General features: G+C 37.0%; 3 long non-coding RNA genes across 12 annotated transcripts in view; 1 reads left to right on the top strand and 2 right to left on the bottom strand.

Annotated features, from left to right (window-relative positions):
- LOC147842463 (uncharacterized) overlaps nucleotides 1-13,755 on the top strand; it is a 758,429-nt gene that overhangs the window by 416,256 nt on the left and 328,418 nt on the right. The window lies entirely within an intron of this gene.
- LOC147842465 (uncharacterized) overlaps nucleotides 1-13,755 on the bottom strand; it is a 180,099-nt gene that overhangs the window by 45,685 nt on the left and 120,659 nt on the right. The gene's annotated exons all lie outside the window — the stretch shown is intronic.
- LOC147842466 (uncharacterized) lies at nucleotides 10,944-13,706 on the bottom strand. Its single transcript, XR_015500067.1, has 6 exons — nucleotides 13,659-13,706; nucleotides 13,245-13,338; nucleotides 12,193-12,320; nucleotides 11,939-12,014; nucleotides 11,584-11,626; nucleotides 10,944-11,486 (listed from the first exon to the last, which is right to left on the bottom strand). It is a non-coding gene; the product is annotated as an uncharacterized LOC147842466 (long non-coding RNA).

Below are 13,755 nucleotides of genomic sequence, written 5' to 3' on the forward strand. Positions count from 1 at the left end.
GTATACGGTATGTTACAAATGTTACAAAATAATAGAACAGTGAAGCAAATTTGACTTTTTCCAAATGATATATTTTCAGTTACTATAAACAACACCACTTACAATGAACAAATAAAAAAATAAGAAAATAATAAATAATGTGTCAAAGTCCAAATAAAGTCCAAATAAACATGGTGCAAATCCTCAGTAAAAAATAGATATAAATATTTACTATACTATAAATAGTTACACAACGAAACTAGATTCAATATGAAACATCCTTAGGTTTTATGTGCCAGCATGGATATGGTTGTCTGTGGATCTGGATTTGGATGTGGTTGTCTGCAATGCAGACAAACAGCTGCATCTTCATTTGCGTCTTTTGAAAACAGCAAGAGCAGCAGTTCGTCTTTGCTGTGTCACTGTTTTGTCATGTTTCTGTGCTGCTGTGCATGCAAAAGTACTTAGTATGAGAATTATTTCATGCAAAACTTTTTTTTTTGCGTTTTATTTAGCCGCGCATAAATGTATGCCTATCTCTCATTCCGTGTTGTTCAAAAAGCTCAGTGTTGGTCCACAAACAAAAGTGAAACCTATGCTTATTGGTTGTGATATAGCGAGTTTGAACCAATCTGGGCATGGAGGAGGGACAATGCATCGATGTATCATGTCTGGTTTGTCCGGAGACACAGTGACGAGCGTTTCTTTGTCAAATCAGCGTTGTCAAATTTTGATGACGTAACCGCACTGATTCCGGAGCCTCTGAAAGTCCGTGATACAGCACTGGAAAGCTGAGATTCTCTTCTTTATGCCAATCTTTGAATTGTATGAATCGGATCAGCGGATCAAAAGTTATTAAACATTTAAGAGCAATACTTATTTTTAGCCGCGGGCAGCTGTCTCTGTCTTTAAGGGTTAAAACCGTTGATATGCAATTGTTCATGGTATGATAATCGTGCACTTTCAAATCGTGGTAGACCGTCATACCGGTATATTGTTACAACCCTATTTGTGACCTAATCTAAAGTGAGGACTATTCATGCTTTATAAATCCCTTATAAATGCCGATCCGGCGGCTTTTCGCGCGAGAACAGCGCGGACGCGAACGGCGTGCGCTCCCGAGAGGGGCCCGAGACACGAAAAAGTGCACACAGCTGCCTCTCACGGATCCGCGAAAAAAAAACGGTCAAATACGTACCTCCCGGGACATAAATCGTGGTCCACAGAAACGTCCGCGGGGCTACGTTTCCACAATGAGCCCGGGTTTAACAAATCTCAAGAACTGTGTTGATTCAGATCATTATGCATAAGTAGTTTGAACAGGCAGCAGAAATCTTGCAAAAAATCTGTTCCTAAAGGAAATCCATAGAAAGGCATTTTAAAAAAGAGCCCTGCTAAAATAACACTGCGTCCATTTAATGCATGTGGTGATCTGACAGGTATAATGTGCAGCATCAGATGCCCTGCAGCCAGTCAATCAGTTAATTCCACACGCTGGTTTATTTCTCTGCGTGGCCCTGAGGGGTCCCGTCTGTCAGGCTGAATCCCCCCGGGCGCCCCGTCCTTCTGATTTAGAGCCGCTAAACGCCGCTTCAGCGCTCGATTAAACCAGACACTGATCAAACCTTATTTGCACTGCAATTACACGAGCGCTCCCGTCACTGACCATACGGCTCCCCCTTTCCATCAGGCAGCGAAACACCGTAACCCCACCCTAAAATGATTAACTCAGAGGTAATCCAGCAGCGCGGGGTCAGCTCAAGCATCCAGCAGACCTGGAATAAAGAGACGCCGGGCTTCTTTCATGACAGACAGAGTGTTGCTCAAGGCTGAACTCTGCCATTGATGGGAAAATAAGTTAAAATGAGAATTGCTGAAATTGATGCTAATGTTGAGTCTATGAGGCGGTGTGACTGCAGCATATATGCAATAGAGTATATTGACTGTGTGCACTCATTTCACACACTTACTATGAGTCATTTTGCATGCTTTCTGATCCTCATTTTACTGATTCAGTGTACTTACTAGACTGATGAACACACTGTAGTGGAATAAAAGATTCAGATTCACTATGAACCAGTCAAATTCTCTATAAACCAGTCAACTCTGAACCAGAGCTGTTCAATTTGAACCTATTTTCTCTGCTTTGTACAAGTTCACTTGTATGAATCAATCCAATTCATTAAGACACCAATTTGATTCACGCTGAATCAAAATATTGGGAAGCAAATTTACTTATAAACCGATTCAATTTACTTGTAAGAACCAATTCACTACATTCTGACTCACTGTGAACCAATTCAATATGAACTGACTCACTGTAAACCAATTCACTATGAAGTGACTCACTGTGAACCAATTCACAATAAAGTGACTCACTGTAAAAATTTGATTAGCTATGAACTTATTCACTATGAACCTATGCAGTTGCCCTTGCACTTAGCACCATCCTTTTCCTATTTGATTCATTAAGAGCCACTTCTCAAAGAAGCTATTTAACTCTGAACCAATACAATTCACTGACTCACTCACAATCCAACAAATTTCACAAGGAATCAATTCACTGCAAATCAATCTGATTTACTACAATTAAATCCTTTAGGAACTAACTCAAAACAAACCAATCCACTATAACACTGATAACCTGAAAGAAAATGATCAATGAACAATCTGATTAACTACAAACCTATCAGTCAATCCAGTTTACTATGAACCAAATCCCACAGAACTGATTCACTATAGACCAATGTAATTCACGTTAGACCAATTGATTCAGTATAACAGGCCCGTAGCCAGCCTGGTGAAAAGGCTAGTTCTTTTTCTCAAATAGTGGACCTTTTTGCAGTTGTACGCCTCAGTTTCTATTGAACTATGAGATTCAAATACTGAAATTTAGAGACATTTTAAGCAGTACTTTTATTTATTTATTTATTTTTATTTTTTTGCTGGATTAGCTAGTCAGATGTCATTATAACCACACTTTTTAATGTAATAAAATTGTACAAGACTAATTTTTATACAAGTTTATTAAATCATATATCATTAGGAAAAAACTGCAATCTGTTAAAGTTTTAAAGTGAAAAAAACTGCAGCCTACTGTCATTTATTAGACAAAAAACAAACTGGCCAGCACATGCAACTGTCCTCAGTCACAATTTTGCCATTTCAATTAAAAAAAAAAATTAATTAAAACATAATACATTCATTTTCTTGTCGGCTTAGTCCCTTTATTAATCCAGGGTCGCCACAGCGGAATGAACCGCCAACTTATCCAGCAAGTTTTTACGCAGCGGATGCCCTTCCAGCCGCAACCCATCTCTGGGAAACATCCACACACACATTCACACACACTACGGACAATTTAGCCTACCCAATTCACCTGTACTGCATGTGTTTGGACTGTGGGGGAAACCGGAGGAAACCCACGCGAAGGCAGGGAGAACATGCAAACTCCACACAGAAATGCCAACTGAGCCGAGGTTCGAACCAGCGACCCAGCGACCTTCTTGCTGTAAGGCGACAACACTACCTACTGCGCCACTGCCTCGCCCCTAAAACATAATAATAATAATAATAATAATAATAATAATAATAATAATAATAATAATAATAATAATAATAATGTATTCTTCAGAATTTTTTAAGCCTCTTTGGTAAAAAAAAAAGTAAATTTGAAAATTCCTGGACATCAACAATAGCCAAATATATTCAAATTAATTTAATATGGTCTGCTTCTAGTGCTTCACACCTTTTTATTGCTCGTTTTTAGTTCAGGAATAAGGTCCAAGATTTAGAATAAAATTACCTGTACAATGTTTTCTCTGTTATAAAACAATACAGTAGTGTAAGAAGACTTCTCTCACATTACATTATAGTCCCCCTGGCTACAGGCCTGAAAAGTTAGAACATGTTCTATGCTTATAGTAAACATGTTTTTAATTGAATTTTGTGTTTCAGGCACAGGACAGATTTCTTCATGTCATAATTTATTTTGTTTACATGAATAAAAAATTATTAGACCTGTCCAGTTTCATCTGGAATCCATCCCAAATCACCTTCTGAAGGGGTTTGAGCGATCGGATTTATATCTGATCAGAATAATGATATTGAATAATGAAGTGACCAAACAGCCTCAAAAATTTGACGGCTGAGGACGACTTCGCTTGCCATTAAAGCCTTCGTTAGGGAGTTATTTAAAAAAAAATAATGGCAAAAATAAGGAAAGGGAGGTCATGTACTGGACAAGTCAATAAATATACAGGACGTCCCGGCTAATTCGGCTAGTTAGCCTAGAACCTCATGGATATGGGCAGATTTTCATCTGTTAGGAAGTAAGTAACTTTAGCTTTACCCTGTTTGGCAGTCTTTTTGAACATGTGTTCAATATTTTGCGATAATGACGCCGCTGCCTGCCTTTTCTGCCTTCTTGCTATTTTCGACCCACAGCGTTACTCAGTATGGATGTCGCATCAAAGATTCAAATGTGACCACTCAGTGGCTTATGTCAAGACTGGCATCACATTATTGTGGCTTTGAGGCTCTATGGCAGTGGTTCCCAACCTTTTTTGTCTAAAACTCCCTTTTTCCCTGGAAAATATTGTAAGGCCCCCTCCACATTTAATGATATAATCGCTTTGCAGTAATGATGACAAAAAATTTTGTTTTCAAACAAACGGTATGTTTATTACTATATCCAGATATGTTTATGCACAAATAATAGCCTAATGTTTCCCAGAGATGGGTTGCAGCAGGTAGGGCATCCGCTGCATAAAACATGTGCTGGATAAGTTGGCGGTTCATTCCGCTGTGGCGACCCCAGATTAATAAAGGGACTAAGCCGACAAGAAAATGAATGAATGAATGACGCGACCCCCCACAAAGCTCGCTGAGACCCCTTGTGGGCCACGACTAGGGGTGTCAAAATTAATTGTTTCTTCGGTATCGATTTAGTAATAACCATAACCGGTTATTATGTAGTGACGTCATTTATCTCCTATGCGCTCTGTCGCGAGGGAGGTGAGCGCCGTTATTTACAACACTCAGCCAACTCAGGGCCGGCCCGTGGCATAGGCACCATAGGCAAATGCTTAGGGCGCTGTATATCCAGTGGGGCGCCAGAAATGAGCGCGCTTCAGTTGGTTTTGTTTTCAATTTTCCTGACACACATTCAGTTATAGACGGCAATAACTCAAAAAACGCTTACCCTAAAAAGATCTAAAGTGTGTTTCCTACAGAAAGACAAAGCTGGTTATGTTTCACAGCTGTCTTTCTTTTTTTTGCTCGACATCACAAGCACTGCTGCGTTTAAGCCCTCGCAGTCTGCGTTTACTTTAGCCGGCAGAGCTCGTGCTGAGAGGAGCTCTCTGTAAGGGACCGTCGGAAAAGTGCTTATTTTTTTCGTTTTTCTCGTTTTTCGTCTCCGCTCAGCGCGAGCTCTCCCTGTTGCAAGGGCTTAAGTGTGTTTGTTTGTGTGTGTGTGTGCGTGTGTGTGTGTGTTTGTTTGATGCTGTCTATGTTTGTGAATGTGTTTGAATGAGAGACAGTGTGTTGCTGTGTGTCTGTGTGTTTATACAGACAGCATGTTATAGCCTCCCCCCTAAAATATAACACTATATATGGAAAGCATCGTCAATGCACCGTGATGCACTGAGATATCGAATTGAACCGAATCATCGGCATGGCATGATAATCGTAACCGAACCAAACCGTGAGACCAGTATAGGTTCACACCTCTAGCCACGACCCCCCTGTTGGGAACCGCTGCTCTGTGGGATTCGAATTACTGGCCAGAGTTATTTAAAATGACACTTTATTACAATATATATTAAATATAAATACATTACATAAAATTAAATTACAGAAAATAACTAAAACGACAAATTCTGGTACTTTTGGGAAGTGGTTCAATCAAACCACCTGAACCCCCCCTGGCTACGGGCATGTATGAGTACATTAACAACAACCTTTTTCATCATCTCAAACTGCAGAAGCCTTCATGTATACTCCAGGCCTCAACACAGAGATGTGAACAGAATCTCTTCAGTGGCTCACATTGTCAAAAAACATCCGTCTCTGCTCTCGGCCCAAGCATCAGGGCACCTTAAATATTGCCACAAAGAGCCACACAATGAATGGCTCTTCACTACACGGGCAAGGTCTCCTTTCTTTCACCTGGCTTGCATTTTCTGCGGCCAATCTGCGCGCTTTACCTTGATCTGGAAGTGAATGCTATGAGCTTCATTCTACAATCCTAACCCCCCCTCCTCCCCAACGTTAGCACTGATACAAGGCCTATTTCAAATAAGAGGACAAGGAACATATTACAGCAGGCCTGCATTATTCCGCAGAACATGTATAAACAGTGGCGAAGAATGGGAGTGCTATGTTCATAATGGAATCTGAAAAGCTTTTCGCTTTTTTTGTTCTCATTGTCTCTCCGTCCTTTTCTAAACAACCTTCCCTTTTTGCCGGCTATCAATGCAAAGTTCTTTGAGAGAAAATGAAGGGCATTCATGCGGACTGAAAGGGGCTTTTAAAGTTGAGTACAGGCCTGACAAAAGGGAAGGTACAGCTTGCGGAGGCCCTGAGAATGACTCAATGTTTATAACCTTGCCATGCACACCCCCAAGGAGGTTTCGGGAAGCGCAGAAAAGAGCCTAATGAAAGGGATAGTTCTCTCTCGCCGCAAATAATACCGGCATCTCAGACGCTTCTTCATTATTCCACAACATCCAGCGCTGTTTATATCCGCTGTTTTAGCATTTGTTGCTCGATTCATCAAGGTGAAATTGAATTTTCCAGCAAGAGCGGGATTGTTGTTATTGCGCTGTTTTGTGTTCGTGATTCCTACGAGCACATGAATATGTGGACTAAATGAAAATGTGGTAAGATGTGTTAATGGTGTTCGTTTTTAGGGTCTTTTATATTTTGGTTCATTTCATAGGGGTCTCGAGAGTTTTTGGTTGGAAAGCTTTCAAACTTTATCTTTAAAACATTTCAGATTTTTTTTAAAAATATAATTTAAATGGAACTTTTTAATTATATCAAATATTATCATGTTTGTAATATAATGCTACACCAATCAAGATTTCACATAACTGGAAAGAAATGAAAAAAATTACAGCAAAAATAACTTAGTTATTTGCAGTATATAAGACTGTCAAAAATATTCTGAAATAATTTTTATTAAACAGTAGTAGAACTAATAATAGCAATAATAATAATAATAAAATAGTAAATATATTATTAACAATAATAATAATAAAAGCAATAATAATAATAATAATATCAACAATAATAAAATAGTAAATATAACACATAATAATAATGATGATAATAGTAATAATTATAATAGTATTAATAATAATAATATCAATAATAATAAATAAAAAAGTAATAAAATAAAATAGTAAATATAATATATAATACGAATGATGATAATAGTAATAATAATTGTAATAGTAATAATACTAATAATAATATCAATAAAAATAAAAAAGTAAATATAATATTTATAAAAATAGTGATAATAACAATAATTATAATAAAACAGTAAATACAGTAATAATATTAATAATAATAAAATAGTAAATAAAATATAGAATAATAATAATGATAATAACAATATTAATAATAATTAAATAGTAAATATAATATATTTATATAATTATAATAATAACATTAATAATTATAATAGCAGTAAAAATAATAATAATTATTATAATAGCAGTAAAAAAAAAATAATAATAATAACATTGACAACAACAACAACACTAATAATAATAATAATAACAGTAATATTTAATAATAACAACATCAACAATAAAATATAACATATAATATATTTATATAATAACAAGAAGAATTGTAATAATATTATTATTAATAATAATAATAGTAATAATAATAGTAATAATAATAATCTGAGATTTAAAAAATAAAAATCATAATACCAAAATCTATATAAAAATTAAAACCTTTAAAGTTGTCCAAATTAAACTCTTAGCAATGCATATTACTATTCAACAATTAAATGTTGATATATATATACCATATAAAGTATAAATATTCTAATGATTTTTGATATCAAATAAAATCAATAACTTTGACCAATACAATGTTTTTTTTTTTTTGTACAACAGTACTACCTCCTGTGCAATTTTTATTCTTTTTCAAATATTTCTCAAGTGATATTAAACGAATTATGGACATTTTCACGCATTGGTCAATTGGTCAATATTATTAGCTCTCTTATGCAATATTCTTAACCTAATTAACCTAGTTAAGCCTAAATGTCACTTTAAGCTGAATACTAGTATTAATTCATATGGACCAGTTTCTTCTTCATCCTCAGGATCATAACATGTAAGTGTCATTAAAATTGTTGCCTGTTTTGTGTAGTTTGCAAAATATGTGTTTAATTGTGTGTTATAAATTGTAATCACCCCACACAGCTTGTAATCCTGCATGTATTATAGATCAGTGCTTGTACTGTGTCTCTCAGGTTAAATCTGTATGGGGCTGTTCACATATCGCATCCAAAACTACATTAAAAATGCGGCGCATTCTTCTTCCTTTACCGATTTTAATGCATTTCTGAACTGGCGATCCTCCATCAGTCATTCCTACACACGCACGGTGCTGTAAACTTTTGCCACTGTGTGGATTAATACTGAAAGTGTGTCATTGTTATTACTTGGGGATATGGTTAAGAGTATAGTATATGCTGGTGTTTAACAGCATTGCTTTCTTGCATTCCTACATTGGGCTCTCACATACTCTGTGCTACGTCATATTGTAGCCATGCTAGGCATTTCTGTCTGTTTCATGTTGAAAGCAATTGACCAATCACAATAGACTGGGTGATCGGTCCAATCAGCGCAGATTAGCTTTGCACTAAGGAGGGGTTTGGGAACAAATGAATCACTGAACGAATAATAAGAGAGTCGCTGGGATAATCAGGTAAAAATAAATGCATATTATAAGACAATGAAAGTGTTTTTGACCTTGCATGAAGATCAGCATGTTGTTCGAGACCCCTAAAACCAAAACATGACCTTTTATAATGCAGAATAGGGGCTCTTTAAAATCAGCTTATTAGTATCATGTAAATGCACTTAATATTTTAAAGTAAAGTCAACTAATTGCTTTTTACAGTGAAAAATGTGCTTTATACAGTAAATAAACTTTCCTTGCATTGCCTGATAATTCAGACTTCAACTAATGTGTATATATATATATATATATATATATATATATATATATATATATATATATATATATATATATATATATATATATAATTGATATGCATTTTGGAAAAATCTAAATATCAAAACATCTCACATGCACCTCCAAAAGGCTGAATGTCAGCTAAATAAATCCCGCTCCACATCCACTGACCGGTGTTTAAACTATTCTCAGTCCTGCCCGAGCAACAGGTTTCTCCACACTGATATATATATATATAATATATACGGGCCTCTCTGAATGCACACTCCAGCAGAAAGGAGATAATCCCACATAATGTGGACACAGTTTTCATTTCTTGTCACCCAATTAAACCGCAATTATCCCGAGTGGAAGAGCACAGAATGGTGGAAAATCCAGGAGAAGAAAGAGCGATGGCAGCGCGGCGGGACTCTTTCACTGAGACACATTAGCCCCAGATTTGGGCCGAAAAAGATGAAAAGAGACGCTTTCTCGCACTTGGCAGCACACAGCAAGATGTGGACCAGCTGCAACAGGGGGCTCAACACTGAATGCCCATGCAACTCTTTTTTTTTTTGTGTGTGTGTGTGTGTGTGTTGTTATTCGTGCCATAGAGCGGAGTGGGAAAAGACACACAAGTGCATGCAGGTTGTTTCAAAAGCGAGGTGGCGTTTGCATGGGAGGCCCATTGTGTTTTTGCGTTTGGAAGAGGACGTGGAGTTTTAAAAACCCTAATCGTGCCTGTGGATTTGTCGTTTTCTTATGCTAATGTTCAAACCACAATTGCTGGAGAAGTGTTTTTAAAATCTCCCTGTCCTCTTCTCACACTGCAAGAAAACTAAGGAGGTGAAAACCTAAACATCTAACTTTTGACAATGGTTGTTTCCCGGTGACATATCAAATGGCGGTGATCTGACCAAACGCATGAAGTCCGGTTCACACACAAGATTACTCTTATTCACAAAGTCCAACAGCAATTTGACTAACCTGTGACACTTAAGCATGGGACTGGGCGATGTTGCAAATTCAGTATTAATAATTATTGAATATTTGTGTCAATATTTTTACGAAAAACGACTCTCTGAAATTCAGACAAAGCAGAATTCTTACTTATTGGGCCTAAATCCTGTACACAGCAGATCTCACAACTCTACCTGCAATTAGAGGGATACAAAGTTAGCGTTAGCTCTACTATAAAAGATCTGGGTGTCATACTAGACAGCAATCTAACTTCTGAAAACCATATATCACGTCACAAAAACTGCCTTGTTTCATCTGAGAAATATCGCTAAGTTAAGAAGTATGCTATCAATCTCAGATGCAGAAAGGCTAGGTCATGCTTTTATGACCTCTAGGCTGGATTACTGTAATGCACTGTTTGCTGGCTGCCCAGCATCCTCTATTAACAAACTTCAATTAGTACAAAATGCAGCAGCCAGAGTTCTGACCAGGTCTAGAAAATATGATCATATCACCCCAATGTTGTCCTCCTTACACAGCAAAATATGGGAACCCAAAACAACTCTATGGGAGTTAATTTCAACACTTTGAAAGTGTCTCATGGGGTCCACTCAAAACAAAGTTAAATCAACACTTTCAAAAGGGTTGGCACATTGACACCGAAGTAAGGGTTAATTTTAACTCTGGGCAGAGTTAAAAAATGTAACTATATTTAACACCGCCTGGTGTAATATATTTATTTTATTCAACTCTCTTGAGTGTAAATATGGTAAAAAGGTCAAATAGACTGTAAATTATAAAATAAAAAACATTTTATTTGAAAACATTCACCACTTCAACAATTCATTCAGTTTTTAAAATGCAACAATGTCAAATATGCTTTAAATCTTTTATTAGTACAGACAGTATCAACAAGATATGTATGACCAGTGCTCAAAAAGGCTGTTTGAGTCATTTGGTCCAAACTTGATGTTTCATCAGAGCAATTTGAAAGTTCAATATATCGTCACTCATAGTTTACTTCTGAACTCATAGTTTTCTTGTGAAATTACATTTTAAACAACTTGGCGTGCAAATCTTTCACTTCGGGTGTTTCCTTGGTCCTCCATATCAAACACAGCAGTTTAAATGAAGGTATAAATGCTGTAAACTTGTGTGAAAACAAACTGGAGCTAGGAAATCTCATCAAGCATGTCCTGTGAATGAAGTGCTTCCCAGCCACAGGATGACCTTTTTATCCATGACGATGTAGTAGCTGCTGATCGCTCGTCTGGTGGTTCTTGATGCACGGATATAGGGTGAAGCTCATCTAAGAACTCTTCAAGACTCCAGCATGACTAAGAAAAATGTTTAAAAACAAATTGCAATCAAATTCTATTATATATTTAAAAGAACATTTAAAGTAAATAAAACATTCAAGAAATCTAAACTCACCTTTTGAAAATCTTCATGATGATCCACAACTTGACTCTCCCAGCTGGTTGATGTGACAGGATATGGAAAAGTAGAAAAAACACATATATCACTGTTGGATCTCCAAAAACAATTAGTTTAACCACTATGGCTAGAACTGGAAAAACAGGCAGCTGTCTGTCCAGAATCCTGAATTTAACACAACACTTGGAGCAAAATTTAGAGGAGCTTAAAATCTTTTATATCATTTAGTGATGCTGACTTCCCCAAAATATTGGCCACAGTGTAAAAAATATTCATAAACTTACAGTTTTCTGTAAGCGTGTGCGCGTGTGTGTGTGTTTGTGTGTGTGTGTGTGCATGCGTGTTTCTTTACCAGTTAGGCCCTTTCAAGTCCAGTATTGACGCCACCTTTCCTGGAGTCCAGCAGATGTTTCAGGTCCAAATATAATCTAAAATATTAGGATAAGCAGAAGAGGAAAAGTGCAAAGCACAAAGCAAAGAGCAAAACATTATTTAAGTGAGTTCACCCACAATACAAAACTTATCACCTTCATGTCATTCGTTATTCTTTAATGCTCTAATACCCTCTCAGCTAGTGAAACAAATACAGAACTTTATCAAACATACCTTCATTATTATCACCACATATGACCAAGAAGGTGTGCTTGGTCATTTCACCAACTCTGGAAATACACCATCCGTCTCTAATCAGCCAATCGTCACAGGGTCTTGTGTTATTGTATGGAAAACTGTAGCTGTTAAAAAAACAACAAAAAATTAGTATCTAACACATATGCATAACCTTCAGATTAAAAAAGAGAGATGAACATCACAAAGTATGCCTCACACTTTTTCAGATATCTTTTGATTCAGATGTTGATTATTGATAATAAATCTACAAATCAAACCTGTATCATCATTAGGCTGCTCAAATATGAATCAGTTGATTAATTTTACAGACAGGTGGCTGTTTACAACGCACTAAATTGTCTTTAAGTTTAGCCTATAGTTTTAAGCACAATATCATGCGGGAGAAAAAGCTTGACTAAGATGTTCCTGACTACAGAAATAGCCTAACTTACAAACGTCAGACAGCCCGAGTTGGGAAAAGTCATTTTCGGGGGATACAGAGTTGATTTGCGGGAGAGATGAGTACCTGAAGAGCGGTGGGGCGAGTTGCGCACGACGTACCTTAAGAACGGTGGGGGTGACTTGCGCACGACGTAACGTTACCTGAAGAGCTGGGAGGGATGCGGTGGAGAGGGGTGTGCAAAGTGTTTAATGACCGGGCGGGAGACGCTCGATTTCCGGGAGATTATCATTCATTTGCGGGCATCTACTTGGGCATCTGGGAATCTCTGTGCATTTGCGGGATAACGTTAACGTTAGTCCCGCAACTTCCGGGAGACTTCTGTAACGTTTAATGTCTGAGTGCAAACGCGGTCATTTAAAGACATTAATGTTAACATTCCGACTTTAATGGTTGTCAACACTTAATATAATTCAAGCGTACGTTGTCATGCGAGTCTATGGACTAACGGTATATGGACGGCCACGAATGAACTAGTTTAAAAGGGCCGCGGTGTTTAAAATAACCAAATTAACATACACGAATAACAAACAATCATATGTTTTAGTCAGGAAGCCTTTTACAAGTAAGCATATGTTCATTTACTCACCAGATATGTTTTAGAAACTCTCCAGAGCGTATGGAAACCGTTAGCATCCGGGCAGAGTAGGCTAGGCTGCTCCGGGGATTCCCTCGCTAGTTTGCTTTGAATTAAAGGAGAAGTGTCGATTTTATTTTACAGATGGGTAACAACGCACAAAATGGCATTAAGCGTGACAGAAATGTGTTAAACATGTACATTTGATGTTTTTATGCACTATGAATGCGTGAGCACATATAAAAACATTCTTGAAAAGAAGTCAATAGTAATGCAGTTAAGCTAGATACACAAACGACCATGAATGAACCGCAGAAGATTAAAATTGTCACTCCATTCTAAAGTTATTAACTCAACAATATGTTTACAACTGTATTTCCTTAAAGAAAGTCAGTAAAATACCAACATTTAGGTAGTTTGACTCACCAGTTGCTGTTCTAAACCTGGAAAATGGCGTCTGGAAAATTCTTCAGTGACTGGGGCTGCATGAATTCCCGGATGTTGGAAATAACACCACCAAGTG

Source organism: Danio rerio, chromosome 9 (assembly GCF_052040795.2).
Source record: "Danio rerio strain M-AB ecotype USA chromosome 9, GRCz13ab, whole genome shotgun sequence".
Classification (NCBI taxonomy): domain Eukaryota; kingdom Metazoa; phylum Chordata; class Actinopteri; order Cypriniformes; family Danionidae; genus Danio; species Danio rerio.